This window comes from Choloepus didactylus, chromosome 4 (assembly GCF_015220235.1).
Source record: "Choloepus didactylus isolate mChoDid1 chromosome 4, mChoDid1.pri, whole genome shotgun sequence".
Lineage (NCBI taxonomy): Eukaryota > Metazoa > Chordata > Mammalia > Pilosa > Megalonychidae > Choloepus > Choloepus didactylus.
This window is the reverse complement of record NC_051310.1, coordinates 16,925,576-16,941,477: the sequence shown is the minus strand read 5'-3', so window position 1 is coordinate 16,941,477 and position 15,902 is coordinate 16,925,576. Positions and strand designations below refer to the sequence as shown.

Sequence of the window (15,902 nt, the reverse complement as noted above, 5' to 3'; positions counted from 1 at the left end):
GCACGTCTCGGTTGCTGAATCCCTGCAAGTCCTGGGCAGAAGCCCGAGTTGAGTTAATGGCCTCAGCCCTCCCTTAGGGCTTGGAAAAAGTCAACCTGAAAAACTTAAGTATCACCACTGTATGAGCTCAACAGAAGATTTCACGGTTCCGCCCTAGGGCAGAACATTCCACTTTCCAATTCACTCACCCAGGAAAGGAGCCTCCCAATGAGATGAGCCTATTCTGTATGGCCAGTCTGGCCGTAATGCCAACCTCACGGGCTCAGCCAACTTGAGAGAGAACCAAGGTGAGCTAGGAGAGATTTACTCATTACTGCTGCCCAGTGATTACCCACCCTCCCTCCTGAAATTCACTGTTCCCCTCTGTCACTCTCCAACTCTCTGGACCACTCACAGCCCCATTAGCTTCGCGAAGGGCGCACACGTTCATAAGAGACATAAAGAATATGAAATAATCTTGAAGGTCTCTGCAAAAAAGCCAAGTGGTATTTTTATTCTGATGATAATCTAAGCAAAATGTTACTAGAAAACTAAACCTACGTATCCACCTTCCGAAACAGGATTTTCAATTGTGTCTCATCTGTACTTTCTAACTTTCCCACAAGAAGCATGTGTCACTTGTGCAATTAAAAAATAATGATGTTTTATAAACAGACTCTCTCTCTCTTTTTTATTAGAGAAGTTGTGGATTTACTGAAAAAGCATGTATAAAACGCAGGGTTCCCATACACCACTCTATTATTAACACCTCACATTGGTGTGGAACATGTTACAAACAATGAAAGCATATTTTTAAAATTGTACTATTAACTTAGGGCTCACTGTGTTGTGCCGTTCCAGGGATTTTTTTTTTTTTAATTTATTCTAGTATCATAAATACAAGCTAAAATTTCCCCTTTTAACTGTCACATTCTGTCATTTTTACTGGTTCCTTTCAAAACACCAAGGGCTTCCCACACAGCTAACCTTATGGCTAAAAAAGCTCCCAAACCAAGGGAGCCTCAATCCCAGTTCCAGCAAAAGTAGTCTCAGAGGTGTGTGTGTGTGTAGGTCAGTGCTGTCCGGTGGAAATACAATTAATAAATACAATTATAATTTTATTTATAATTATGAATACAATAATACAAATACCATTAATAAATATTAATTTAAAATTTGCTGACAGCCCCCTTAAAAAGGTAAAAGGAAACAGACAAGGATAATTTTAAGAATATATTTAATTAAGCCAAAATATCCAAAATATTGTCACTTCAATGAATAATCAACATAAAAATTATTGAGATAGCTTACATTCTTTTTTTCATACGAAGTCTTTGAAGTCCAGTGTGCATTTTACACTTAACTGCGCATCTCCATTTGGACTTCACTGGGAATACGTGATCTGTATTAGATTTCATAAAATTTACGGCTGAAAAAGATTTGCATAGCCGGGTTGTTCAACACACAATTGAAAGTTTCCCAATAACTGAATCAAGGATCCGTTTGTAAATCTGAATTGGTTAAAATTAGAAAGTCGCTTCTTGGATGACACCGGCAGCCCCTGGAGGGGATCCCCGCGGCCGGCAGCCCCCCAGGCCTTTGCCCTCCCCGAGGAAGGCGGGCGCGGGCCTCGGCTGGCGGGGACGTGAGGAGGATGCCGACGAGTGGCCCTGTGGGCCTGGGCCTGGCGCCCGGAACAGAGAGCCATTGTGGAGGCCGCCGCAGCCCGGGCCTGCTCGGCGGCACCTGGTCCCGCCCTGGCCGGCTGCAACCCCAGCCGCAGGCTCCCAACAACCCCCAAACCTGCCCAACTCCCGCGGCCGGCCGCCCCCCCCCCCCCCGCCCACCGAAGACAAAAGCAGACGTCCTGACACATCCCCAGGCAGGGCCTCGCTGCCTCCGGCCCTGACAGTGTGGCAGGCGGGAGAGAAGGGTCAGGGGTCCAGGCTGGGGCGTGGCCTCCCCGGAGGACCCCCTTCCCGGAGCACGGGCCACACACTGCCACGTGGGGAGGGTTCTGCACCCCCTTCCCCCCTGTCCCCCCACTCCCCCTTTAGGTCTGCTTTCAGATGCTAATATAAGTTGCTGGGGGAAAACCCAGATTTTCCTTCTAAGAAAGTGCACTGAGTGCATCCTGGAAAACCTCAAGGGTAATTAATGGCTTTACACAAACCAAGAGAAAACTCACAAAAATGGGTCAGAGGAGGGTGTGTCTGGTGCCTGCAGCACAGCTGTGCTTTGTAATGTTAACGGGCGAGAACGCACCTCACACCACCAGGGCCTCCAACCCAAACTCGGGGTCCCACCAATCGCCCAAGACGCAGCCAGAACCTGTTTCCTCGCAGGACTGTCCCAGGAAACAAAGGAGGCCCTACCCAAGGGGTGGGGGACGGGCCAGGGCAGTCGCCAGGAAGCATCAGTCACAGCAGCCGCCGAGGGTCCGTGTAGCTGCATCTGCGCCGCAAGGGGGCAAGTGGCTGCCCTCAGATTCCCGCTTCCGGATCCTGACCAGAAAGGGGTAAACTAAGGACGGCCTGGGGAAAGTGCCCTGCAGCCCTGGCTTTCAGAGGTCACTGGCAGAGACAAGTTCTAAGAAAAGAACCAAAGAGAAAGCCGAGTGGAAGGAAAACCCTCCTTTCCTATTAGCATCCTCTAGCGAGATGCACAAATGAGCTTCATGCGGAAATCAGGACTGCCTCCAAAATACAGGGTTTGGGGGCGGTGTGCCGCATTCCAAGTTTCACAGGTGATCGAGCCCTGCAGGTGATGGGAAGGATGGAGGTGGAGAGTGATGAGAAGATTCCAGAGGCACCTGGTTAACTGGCAAACTCACGGTGGCCATGGTGAACGGCGGGACACACACCCACTCTAAAACGGACAAGACCAGAGCCCAGGTCACTGGTGTCCCCAAGTCCATGACGCCAGACGCGTGTCCCGCTGGCCAGGACTGCTCGCTGCTTCTCGGGACTCGCCAACACAGCGCCCTGGCTGCCACTCGGGCTGGCTCTGGGAGGCCACACTGCAAACATCATCACCAAAAACTTCACATCCTCCACCCCCCTTCCAAAACTCCCCCCAAACATCACTCCTCCCAAGGAAAGCGTTCGAGTGTCAGCACTGTGCTGGGGTTGGGTGGTGCTGGGGTCTGGGGATAAAAACATCTGGGCTGCCGGTCTGCCCTCCAAGACATGAGAGCCCTGGGAGAGTGAAGGGGAGCTTGAGGGGAGACGTTGTCCTCCACCCACGCCTGGCAGGTCTGGGGCTCCAGGGCTTTGCGCTGCGTAGCTCATTTTCTGTTTTCTGTGTTTCGTCCACTCACCTGCGAAGTCCTTTTCAGCCAGTCCCCATCCAGGACTCAGGGGTAGTGTGTCCACTCAGCCACCAGGGCTCACTGTCCCAAATGCCCTAACAGAGCCCGGGACCTCTCCCAGCCCCCTTCCCCTCCCACTGGGTTGGGAGCTGCTCAGGACTCCTAAAACGACACCCCGAACTCTCCCATGGTAGTAAGTATGGGAGCCTCAACTCTTAGTAAACGGTCTACATTGTGGCAAAAACTGTCCATAGCAGACCATTAAATGATTGTCTTGGGGTCCTCCAAAATGCCCACCAAAACCTCTAAACATAAACGAAGTCATGGTAGGGGTGTGTGATGAGAAATGGCTAAAGCTGTTCTGATGAACACCATGCGGGGAACGGCCAGGTAATGGAAGATGCAGCCTCTCCTTAGTTAGGAAGATGACAGAAAATGCTTAAACCAACAAAAGGTCTAGTTAAATGTATATGAAAGATTGTTTAAAAAAAAAGAAGAATCAAAGGAAATACAACAAAATGATGAAACTTCCAATTAGAGTGACGAGGACAAGAGCAAGGTCTCACAACACTGTCTAAAGATTCTGTAAAGTGGTTGTACCACCTTAACTTAATTTAACCCTTGTGATGTGGCTTCCCACACAGAGAATGTGGAGCTGGAGGCATCTATTGAACAGCTGGCTGAGCTGTAACATAACACACCCAACTTAACAACAACAACAACAAAAAAAAAAAAAAAAAAAAAAAAAAAAAAAAAAAGAAAGAAAAGGAAAAATAGAAGAAAAAAAATTATCCTTTCCTTGGAGACAACAGCAAAATGAAGTGGGTTATTTTTAAAAATACAAACTGCACCTCCAGCATCCAGGAAACCCAAAGCCTCTCACCAGATGGGAAGACTCCATGCTAAGCAGGAAAACCCAGGGAGCAGCCACTGAGAGACGAGAGAGAGGGTGGGAGAGAGAGGGTGGGGCTGGCTTTCCAGCCTCCCTTCCACGCCGGGGGGCCTGGGGTCAGGTGCAGGTGGGAGGCCCTGGGGGAAGGGGGTGAGGGCCTCCGGGAGCAAACCCCAGGAAGACAGAAAAGGTCCAACCACAGACCGAGGCAAAGTAAGGGCTTCACAGAAAAAGTCAAAATCCTGCCAGAGACCAGCCCGGCCTCAATGCCTGCTCAAACAAACATTTTCTCTGCTGGCGGAAGAGATGCAAGGCCTGGAAAGATTTGGGGTTGGGAACACCGTGTGTGTGTGCACATGTGCACGTGTGTGTGTGGTAGAGGTGCTCTTCAGTTTCCTCTGGAAGCAATGCAATTGTTGGATTAAGAACAATAGCTGCATGAAGAAATGGGAAGAATTCTATTTCTCTCCCCAAATGAAACTGAATTTTATGGCATGGCCAGGAAGGAAAAATGCTACTGAAGGCCAAGTTTTTAGGTCCAAGGAAATGACCATTCCTGGGGTTTGAATGGGAGCTGGAATTGCAGAGTGACATGAGGGGGAAATTCCAGCAAGGTCAAGACAAACATCCAGCAGAGGCATCCAGGAGGAAGACAGGCTCTAGGCCGTCACGGACTTCAGGAAGGTCCAAACTGCAAAACGTGCCTTCCAGGGAGAGATAAAGAATGGGGAAAAATGGCACCATTGCCCTAGTCACCTTCTCAGAGCCAAGCTTGAAAAGCAGAAACCCTAGTGGTGGCAGCTCTATGCATCACCCACCTGAGGCCCAACACACACACAGCGCACCTTTGGGTCTGGGGTTCAGAAATTCAGAAGACACTCCCTGAGCTCTCAGCCTGGCTGGGAAGGCAGGAATAGACAGCCACAGCACAAGAGGACAAGTGCCTGAGCAGACACAGCGCAGGCAGTGTCGCCAAACTCTGCCCCGAGGAATCTGGGAAGGCTTCCTGGAGGAGGCAGCTTCTAAGCTGGGCAACAGGGAATGCTTAGGAGTCCAACAAGTGGAGGAGAGAGGCAAGAGATGTACTAACTGCTGAGTGTGGCGAACAATTCAAACCTTTGGTTTTTCCCCATGGGCCAAACTATTAACTGTTTGAACTGTACTAACTGATTCCCACTGGGACATTTTTCCTTTACACATCCCTACCACTCATCACCACCTGTCAGAACCCTACACATCCTCCAAAGCTCAGCTAAAATACTACCTCCTCCGTGCAATGCCCTCACCATGCCCTTAATCACATATGCTCCTCTCTCCCCCTGAACTCCGAATGCTTCATCTGCCTGCTTCTCTGCCACTTTCCACATTTTGCCTTGTCAATCAACTCCCCACTTAAGAAGCAGCAAAAACCTGCCAATAGTGACAACTGAGAAAATTACACAGATCAAAAAATATTCCACAGAATTTATACTGAGTTAGGTTTTAAAAACACTCCTTTGTGGGCGAGATGTCTGCTCTCTCTCGCATACTGACGAGGAAATCAAGGACCCAAAACCCAATGCTCCGCTCCACTATCGTAACGACAGATACCTCTGTTGAGTTACTTCCTATGCCTTGAAAACTGACAAACTCCAAAACGCCACAGCCCTTAAGATCCCAAGGCTTATAACTGTTAACAAAAGTTAAAAATGTTTCAGAGTGAATTCATGATGCTAGTTTGAATATATTATGCTTTCTGACTGTAAAATCCCAAATGTGATTTTCTTACACACAATCTAAACTTAAAAAGTTCATTTTAAAATCCGAAACTAATGACGTGACCCAAGACAGGAAAAGTATCCCACAAATCTTAATACCGCCAACTTTTATTCCAGTGTCCTAGGAGAGGAGGGGAGGCTTCTAGACCCCATGGCTTTACAGATTCCAGAGAGAGACTGCACAGCGCTAACTACGGTTCACACAGGTGGGCTGCCTCGGGGTGGGGGGTGGGGCGACCCCACAGAGGGCAACGGGAAGTAAGAGGTATTGCACTTGTCATACAGCTCCTGTTCAGACCATAAACGACCACTCCTCAAAAACCTCTCCCCCAGGCTTGGCACTTCAGGAACTCAGCCCAAACACAAAGTGCCTAGCAACCTGGCAGGCAGGAAAACACGTGCTCTTGTGCTTTGCTATTACAAATACCCAACCTTAGAGAGCTTCAGCTGCTCATCTCTTTCCTCTCCCCAATGCTCATGTGAGATGGTCAGGACAAGAATTACCAGAACTTCCAATGAGAGGAAACTGCAGGGAAGTGTTGTCAAGGGGTTGAATGGCGGGATCTGGGTCAGGGGTGAGGGTCAGCACAGACCCCCTGGCCCGGCCAGCTTTCTCCGTCTCTCCACCCCAGACCACGCCGTCTCCCAGGTGGCAAAGGCCAGAGCCTTTTCTATAGCTGATGCCGGCCCCATAATTGTCATTACTGATCTGTGATATTTATAGCCTGCCGCCCCACCCCAACCCACTCCTGTCTCCGATGGTGCCACCCCCATCTGCAGCAAAAGGAACTTACTTGACCTCAAAATCAAGAGCCACAGCCCACTTTCCGGGATTTTACAGCCAGGAGCCCAAGTTTCTAATTGAGCTGCTGAGTGGAAACGTGTGCCTGGTGATTTATACGAAGACCGGGCCAGCGGGACCTGGGGCTGTCATTCCATCTGGAGGGGGATTCTCTGCTTCCGTCACGCTCCCTGTTCGACTAGGGCAGGGAACCCTGGCAAGACGAGTGGGTAATGAAGTGCTTCTATGTAGAGGCTGCTGCATAAAACCGCTGATAGAGTCAATCCATCTGTTCCACCTCATTTCAATTAATCCGGGGTCCCCAGGGCCCGAGCCCAGCTCGGCATCTGCCCAAGCCCAGGGGCACCGGCTCCCTAATTAGGTTGCGCTGTGTCTCATGACCCAGAGAGCTGAAGCCAACAGCTAAGCCCATGACGCTTAGTCCCATCACCAGGGACTAACCATCCAGCAAACACTCCCTAACTGCGGTCCTCATGGCTGTGCTTGCTGAAACATACCAGTTTGTTCTCTGTTCACAGAAAGGAAAACAAATATTTCCTTTGAGCCGACTGAGAAGGAGGGAGCACTGGAAACTCAAATAACGTTGTGTGAGGGCAAAGCTACTAACCCTGGCTCTGCCTCTAAACTGCTGTGTGACCTCGGGCAAGCCACAGTCCCTCTCTGAGCCATGCCCCTCAGCTGCAGCAGGACGGGACCTGGGTGGTCTCTAAGGGACTCAGAGGGAATGCACGGGAAAAGAGACGCCAGCTGGCACAGAGGAGCACAACACATTATTATGGTGTTATTAAATGAGGCCTGCCCCGTCTAACAAAGAGCAAGTGCCCATGTGCCCAGGGACAGCCAGGGGAAACCCAACAGGCAGGACTGGAGGACACATGTCTCCATGAGCACCTGTCTCCTTCCTCACGGGGCTGCTGTGAACACCTGGACTCTTCTCTGATGCCAAGGAGAGCCCTGGACAGGCGGGCAAGGTGCCGCCTGTGTCTCCTCCACAGAGAGCCTCTCTCCATAGTGTTTCAGGAACTACTGCACGAGGTGAACACAAACCTGGCCACAGGCAGCCCAAGGCAGCCAAGCCCAAGGGACAAGCTCTTCGGTGGTGCTAGCAACCACAGATGTAAGGGACTGGCAGCTGGACACACTCCCTCAGGCAGCAGAGGGAGGTTAAGGCAGCACTGGGCAAACGGAAGGGCCTTCGAGAGGACCGATCAAGCGGGGAAGCGGGGGCCCAGAGAGGAAAGCCGTGGGGGCGCAGTGGCCCAGCACCAGATCCAGGTCTAGGAATTCAGATCTCCTCAACCTGACCTCAGGCTCTCCACACCATAGCAAGGAGCTCACCTCCGGAGTTTGGGAGGGGGCTAGTCCTGTCCTCACACCTCAAGGCCTGGATGAGTAGGGGCTGCCTCTCCTCTGTGCCCATCTGAATCCAGCCTTCCAGCTAAAACAGCACCACTGGTGCTTGGGTTTGATGCAAAGGACCCTGCTTCATGGTGGTGGGGGCCCTTACAATTGTGGATCAGAAGCTGTGGAGCCCTCTTCTTTGAGCTTCGTGGGGAAAATCACTATTTTTTTGATGGGTAGGTAAGGAAGGGGCAGACAGGTATGGGCAGAGGTGACGGCAGCTCACAGGGTAGCTGGGATGGGCAGGGGGCTCATAGCCAGCACCCCCTGCCAGCTCAAGGGCAAGGTGCACAGCAGGGCACGCAGGTAGGCACAGACACCCCAGGGGCATGCCCGCTCCCCCTGGTGGGCAGGGCCAGGAGCCATGGAGGGGAGACTCGGGCTCCAGGGCCAGCTCTCACCTGGGTGGCAGCAGGAGCAGCCACCAAGTCCATGTGACCACAGCTGCTACTCCACGTTCTCTGGCCGGACAGGTGGCTCCAGACTGATTTCCTGGGCACCTTCTGTCCTGGGCAGGTCCACCCAACCTTGGAGAACCTTGTCATCTACCCGTTCTCAGCCAGGGCCTGTGGGCACCTAGCCCGGGGCTTGCGCAGCACCCACACCTGGCCCTCCTCACCCAGCGGTTCCCTCACTCCCAAGTACAAGTCGGAGCAGGAGTGGCAGAGCACACCTGGAAGCCTCCAGCTGCTGGAGGCAGTGCCAACTACTGCAGCCTGCCAGGACCTGTGAGGGCAGGGCAAGCCGGGCAGGAGAAAACCTGGGTGTCCTACCACCCTACTCCCCAAACCCAAATCCAAGTCCCCCAGCCCAAGCCCCCAGCTGGACACCAATGCTCCCGAGTCATCCAGGCCTCCAAATCCACCTCCACAGGGCAGGGGTCTGGAGAGCCGGGAGAGTTTCCAACAGGAGGGACGGCCATTCGCTCTTTCATTATGCGTCCATATTTCCCGGGCACCTGCTGGCTGTCAGGTGGTGTGCAGGCTGGGGGCAGGGGAAACAAGACAAGACCTCTACCCTCAGATGGAGGCAATGGGGGCTGACAGGCAAACACAGTGAAGACCTGCAGGGCACAGGGAGGGCACCCACAGGTATGCTGTGCAGCACACACCGCGTGCCAGGCCCTGCCCTTTTGAGGCATCTGAGGTGGGGGCACTGGGGGCACAAAGGAGGGGGCAACCCTGGAAGGCTTCAAGGAGGCGGCGGCACTGGACTGCACTGGGAGTGAGCGAGAAGCGGGTGCCGTGGGGGTACATGGGGTGTATGTGGGTTACCCTGGCTGCAGGGAGAGGTAGGAAAAAAGGCACCAACTCCAGGGCTGGCACCACACACTCCCCATGCTGTCCCAGGATGAAAGACAGCTGAGAACCAGGTGGGCACAGAACCACTGCTCAGGGCATCCGCGCCAGCCCAGCCCCAGCCCCCGGACTGCACTTATCTAAACAGGCTGCGGCAGATCTGGCATCCCACCTGTGGGTCTCCCACCTGCCTGCTGCTCCGTGTAAACACCTGCCATGTGGGCAGGTGGCCATCACAGCTAGCCTACAGGAGACCAAGCACAGAGCCAGGCCTGGAATTAGGCCCCTTGCAGGGGCTGGCTGAATCTGAAGTCTTTCCTACTCGCTCATGGTTGTGCCGGGCACTGTTCTAGACAGGCTGTGGGAGAACACACACCTGCTCCTTCTGCTTAGAGGCTCACACCTGAGAACTGCTGCGTGGCGGGCACACACGAGCGGCCTCCAGGGACTAGAAAGCGAAACCCATAAAGGAAGACAGGCCCTGTCTCTGTGTGTGTGTAGGGGGGATCCCTTCTAGAGGTCCCCATCCCCAGGACTCACCCCACACCCCTTTCCCTTCTCTCATCTCTGGGGGCTTAGCACCAGGAAGGAGGAAGAACCAGAACTGAACAGGAACATTTGAATCTCATCCCCTCGTTCTCACTTTTCTCTCTTTTCCGTCTGGCCTCAGGGGAAACATGAAGAAACACACAAGGGCCTGTACTCTCCAGGGTGGCAGAGGTGTCACCTCCAACGAGCTGGCGGGAATGGGACACTGAGAAGTCGAAGGCCAGGCCTAGGCTCAGCAGAGGGTGCCGTGGCCTTGATGGAGAAACAGGACGTCTGCTCAGCAGCTGGGAAAGGCAGAGAGAAGTGTGTATAGAGTTCGGGGGGGGCACCCAGCAGGAGGGAACTGCTAATTCTCCACTGGGGTAAGTGCAGGAGGCGGGGCCCTGTTACCCACCCCCCCTCCAGGAGCTGCAGATGAAACCCACAGTACCGGGAGAGCTCAGAGGCACACACATCGCGCAAACCAATCACTTCTCACAATTATTCCAGGACCCTGTACCCTCTTAAACTGAGTTTGCAAAAAAAAAAATCAGACTCTGTCTAGAGGGCCAGAAATTCTGGAGGGTCCTTTTTTCCTATCACAGAGAATTTATTCTATAACAGGAAGAGGGGGAGGGCAACTAGGGCACAATTGAAAAAACAAAGTTAAGAAATGAGGAGTTTATAGCATCTCAGCAGGAAGCAAAAATCTCAGCAGATATTATCAACTTCAAGACAGCTGCCCAGGGTGGGGGGTGGGCAGCCTGGCCTGGCCTGGCCTCCCTGCCTCCCCCACTCTCACACCTGATGCGATCCTTTCCCGACCACCACACTCCCCTCCTGGGCCTTCCTCAAACCCCACAGACAGGGAGGCCACGGAGGGTCCCCAGTCACACCACCACTGAGCAAAACGTGGAGCCAGGGGGCGAGCTGGGTGGAGACAGGAAAAAGAGAATTTCAGACCGAGGAGACAGCCAGGGGGAGGTCTTGAGGCTGGGACTGTGTAGTTCTGCTGGGCATGGTGCAGGGATGGCCCAGCCTCCCCTGGAGGTCATTTCCGATATTCATCTGTTCTCAGGGGGCTCCTGTGGCCAGACATCCCTTCTGAAGCCCCCGCAGGCACAAGGAGCTCTCTCAGGAGTCGCTCACCACAATACCGGGGGTTAGAAGGAGGGTTAAGCTTGGAGGCTGGGCACAGGGTTGTCACTACCTGGAGGGCTGTGTTGAGGAGGAATCTGAGGGCCGGTGTGGGCTCAGGGGCACAGTGCTGTGACTGATGCTGATGTCTGCCCAAGCCAGGAATAAAGAGGCAGTGGCCCTCGCTGCATAACTCAATGGGACAAGCACTGTAACAGGCATGTGGTGCCAAGTACCGAATTCCTAGTGCAGTGATTCTCTGTCGCTAGTTACAAAGCAGTGCACCGAGCATCCTCTGCCGAACCAGCCTCCACCTTCACCCTTCAGGCTCTGGGCTCTGGAGGGCGGGGGCTGGAGCGTCTCGCCTCCCAGGGCTCGGCACATAGGATTTTGTGAGGGCAGCAAAGGAGCTATGCAAGGAGATAGGGAAATTAAGGGACACAGTCCTGTACCCACCACCCGGTCACAGGCAGCCTGCTGGATGTCTCTGCCCAAATCGAGCTGGAGGACAGAGTCCTTTCCCTGACAAGCAGACTCGTCTAGCTCAAGCCAAAAGGAGGAGATGGAAGACGCAACTGTGCCCAAGGACTGCGCACCTACTATATGCAAGACTCTGTTAGGCAGGAGGTGGGGGGGGGGGGGGGCAGCTGACCCGGGGCCAGACTTTCCAGTTTGCACAAACCACCTTGTGGTCAGAAGGCAGGTGCTCTAGCTGTGCCCGTTTCACAGGTGAGTAGATTGAGAGGTAGATGATGAGGGCACGCCTTGGTCACAGAGTTAAGTGACCAACCACGCTGGGGCTGGAGCTGAGATCTTCCAACCCTGGGAGTTCATAGTTTAGCTGGCGAGCAGCCCCCCGTGTATCTACAAAGAGGCCTTGGGGAGCTGGGGAGTTGGAGAGGTCCCTGGGAGCTGTGGTGACCGGCAGGGGCCTCATGGGTCACCCAAGGCTGAAACCCACCAGGAGGGCTGATGAACGCCAAGGCTTCTCTCCTGGAGCAGCTGGGTCCTGACCCCATCACAGCCCACAAAACACCCCGAGTTCCTCTCTTAGGACTTCGGCACACTCTGGCTTGCAGGAGAACTTTGCCTGTCTCCCCGACCCCACGGTGCTCTGTGCTTTGCGAACTCACGCACTGTCTCGCTTACATGTTCGTTCATTCATTCATCAGTTCCTTCATTCATTACAATGTATTTATCGAGCACCTGCTGTTCCAGGCATGCATTAGGGGTTGGGGATGTGATGGTGAGTGGAGAGAGAGACAACCCCTGCCCTCACCAGTGAACTCACACTCACGGGGGGAGGCTCTAACTAAATGTTTCCCAAGTGAATGCAGAGGAGTGAAGGAATGCTGGGAATCTGGCCGCAGGTTGTCCTAAAACCCATTGGTCAGCCCAAATGGGAGGCAGAGAGGAACAACGGAGAAGACCGTGTGCTGCTGCAGGCTGGGGACTACCCAGGTAAGGCAGAGCAGACGGTAAGCTGAGGCGCCGCTGCAGCCTGACGGTGTCCACAGTCACATTGCTAAGGTGTTCGCTCCCATTTTCAGAAGTCAGTGTTCCCAAGTGACTGCCGCTCTCCCAGCCCCCAGAAACCTGGCATCAGGAGAACTGCTTCGGGTAGACCAGTCGCTTCGGCTGCAACCCCTCACCAACCGAGCGAGGCCGCTCCCCTCCACCACTCGCCCACCGGCCCTTCCACCAGCACTACCCTCTGTCCCCTATGGAGGTGGGGACTTTATAAAAAAGGAAGGTGCTATAAGGAATCTCTGGGAATATGATATTTTTACTCAGAATTTACTACATTGCTAATATTCATCTACATCATTGCATGTTGCTGTAGATACTCTGGGCAGCTGGATAATATTCCGTGGTGCAAATATGCCTCGGTGCATCTGCTCGTCCCTCTTGATGGACCTCTAGCTGCTTCCAGGGTTTTGCTATTGTGAGAAGAAATGCTGTGAACATCCCTGCACATGTCTCCCAACATCTGGTGCAGGAGCCTCTTCCGGAAATATGCCGAAGAGTGACGTTAGCTGGGTCATCAGGTATGTGAACGGATCGCAGGGTACGTGAATGCTGAACTTGAGGCATTCACGCCAAACTGTTTCCAAAGTGACAGCATCAGTTTGCAGTCCCTGCCACAGTGGATGAGAAACAGGATAATGATCGTGGGTGACACCCACTAGTTTACAGAGGGCCGCAAACCTCTCCCAACCCCCTGGAGTTACCGTCCCCTTCACAGGGAGGAAACAGACCCACAGCTGGCTCCACAAAATTCACGTGTGGAAAAGGTGGGGTCTCTGGCCTTGCTGACCCCACCACAGCAACCAACAGGGCAAGAAACTGCAGTCAGGGGATCACTGCAAGATGAACAGCTCAACAGGGTCAAGTTCAGGGTTTAAGGCTGAAATAGACACTCCAGTCTACAAGATCCGGGCAGGGAGGCCCCCCCCAAGTCTGGCTGGGCTCGTATGGCCAGTGTCTTCTTAGTCATTCTTACTCCATCATTTACTGCCCCCGAGCTGCAGGCCTCCTCAGAGCAAAGCCACTCCAGCAGGATGCCGATGGCCTCACACAGAACGGACTCCGGTGCCCTTCGGCCTTCCCTCCTGGCTGCTGGGAGGATGTTCTTGTGCTGACCTTGGCTCCTTCCGTTGTTCCATTCCATCCCAGCGCCTGCTCTCCTTGCGGGCAGTGAGCACCCAGCTGCAGGAACGGCGGACGGTAACCGCCTTCCCCGGTCAGGTCTGGCACCTACCCCAGAACCTGATTCTCCAATCTGAGTTCCATTTGAGTTCTGTCCTCATTCCCCATTCCCAGTGGGTGTCCTTGAAACCAACCTGAAAACGCTCAACTCAAAAGTCACGTGTGTCTGCTGAATCCACCCCAGCCCTCACAGTTGTACCAGGGCCCGTGTGGAATACAGTTCACCACGGCTCTTTATTCTCAGGAGGTTAATTACTGGAGAGAGGATTCTGGAAACAGAATGACAAAATGCAAGTACAGGCAAAGGGGCTTCGGGCCGAATACAGGTGTTAAGGGGTGTCAAAATGGGAAAAGATTGCTGGGGGTGGACAAGCCCCACTGTGAGAAAGCACCTCCTCCGAGCAGTAGGATGGGGTTCTAGAAAGACTCCTTCTCCTCGGAGTTTCCTTTACAAGCTCAGCGTGAACTCCTGAGACCAGCTCTTTCCTCACCTGTCATTCATTTCCTTATGTTTGTTTTATCTTCACATGTAGATGCTCAATAAATGTCTGTCTGAGAAAAAATTTACACCACCAGTTCACCAAGAGTTTCAAAAAACCTCTGTAAAACTGGGATGCATCGGATTCTGGCAATCTTAGGAGGGTTGGATGCATCACAAGTTTTCAGAAAGCATTACATCAAGAAACTCACCAGGGCTTAGAACAAGGAGGAGGAAGCCAGGTCCAAAAGCAAAGTGCCAGTGTATGATTCAGACACGCACCTCCCAACAGGTACTTTGGTTTTGTAAAATAGCACCAAAAAGTTACACACAGGTCAAAAAGTTTTCAGTAGAACCCTATATGCTTTTACAGCATTTTTGTAAAAAATTTCAAATGTAAACAAAAGGAAAGAGAACAGTACAAGCCCCCCATACACCAGTCACTTCAATTCAAAAATTAGCAAGATTTGCCACATTTGCTCATTTGATCTCCTTTTTCCCTTTGCTGTAAAACAAAGATAATTTTAAAGCAAACGCCAGCATCATGTCCCTTTAGCCCTACCTACTTCAGAATGCAGCTCTAAAGACTATGGGCATTTTCTTACATAACCACAATTATATATTTAAATTTTTTTTCCCCATGTGCTTCTTAAAATGAAGCACTTCCTCTGTTTTGGGAGGCTGGCCCAAGGTGGGAGAGAAGGCAATGGGAGAGAGGGAGAAGAGGCAGGGCGGAGCATGGATATGAAATTCGTGGTGGTGAAAGCTGCAGAGCCTCCAGGAAGGGCTTCTGACTTGCAGGTCCCAAGCACGTTTCTATTTTCACCCTTCTGTGACCAAAACCACTTGCCCAGGAGGATGTGGACCCTGTGAAACCAGAGGGCTGGGAGCGTAGCCTCTCAGCCCCACTAAGGGTGTAGTGACACTGTGGGTAGAAAAAGTAAGTGACTCTTAAAGGCACCACATTGATCACCCCTCCTGCAAGAAAATGAGCTGAAAACTGGGGTTTGAAGCTATGTGCACCCCAACCCACCCTCTGCTTAATCCCCCGAGAGCCACTGCTTCCTACGTGGAAAACGTCATTACTGCAACACAAAATGGCTCCCAGTATGGTGCCTGGGTAGGCAGAAGTTAAAGGGGCAGGGGCTTCCCCTGTGGGGCCTCTCGGGTCTCCGTCCCCCAGTGCTCGGATGAGGGCTGTACCCCACCAGAAGGGAGGGGAGAAACCCCACATGGCAAACGAGGGGTGCACAGGGTGCTGGGGATGCAGCCTGTGCTACCCACCAGCTGACAAGTGTGGGAAGAATCTTTTCAGGTTAGGATTTTCTCCTATCCATGTCCATGACAGTTACCCATTCTTCCTGCTGTCGAAGGAAAGTTATTTAAAGCCTGACACACTGCAAGCTAAAGGCATTGGCATCTACACTTCCTGTTGCAGGCAGCCAGCCTTGCTGTGGGGGTCTTTGGAGGCAACGGCAGAATCGTCTCCCATCCAAAATAGGACTCTCCTGCAAGACCGAACTCACTCTCCTCTCCAGTCCAGGCTGATCTCCCTTCTAGGGTGCATTTTCAACAACCCACTTCACTGGGTTCAGTCTGATTTTCTTCTCA

General features: G+C 52.7%; 1 protein-coding gene across 3 annotated transcripts in view; it reads right to left on the bottom strand.

The window, feature by feature from the left end:
* Positions 1–15,902, bottom strand: part of CCDC88C (coiled-coil domain containing 88C) — a 136,094-nt gene that overhangs the window by 89,516 nt on the left and 30,676 nt on the right. Inside the window, exon 1 of one of the 3 annotated variants that reach the window (XM_037832055.1) lies at positions 1,291–1,375. The exons of the other annotated variants lie outside the window; for them this stretch is intronic. The gene's annotated coding sequence lies outside the window, so the exon portion shown is untranslated. Of the gene's footprint in view, positions 1–1,290; positions 1,376–15,902 lie in introns of those variants that run through there. 3 annotated transcript variants of the gene reach the window in all.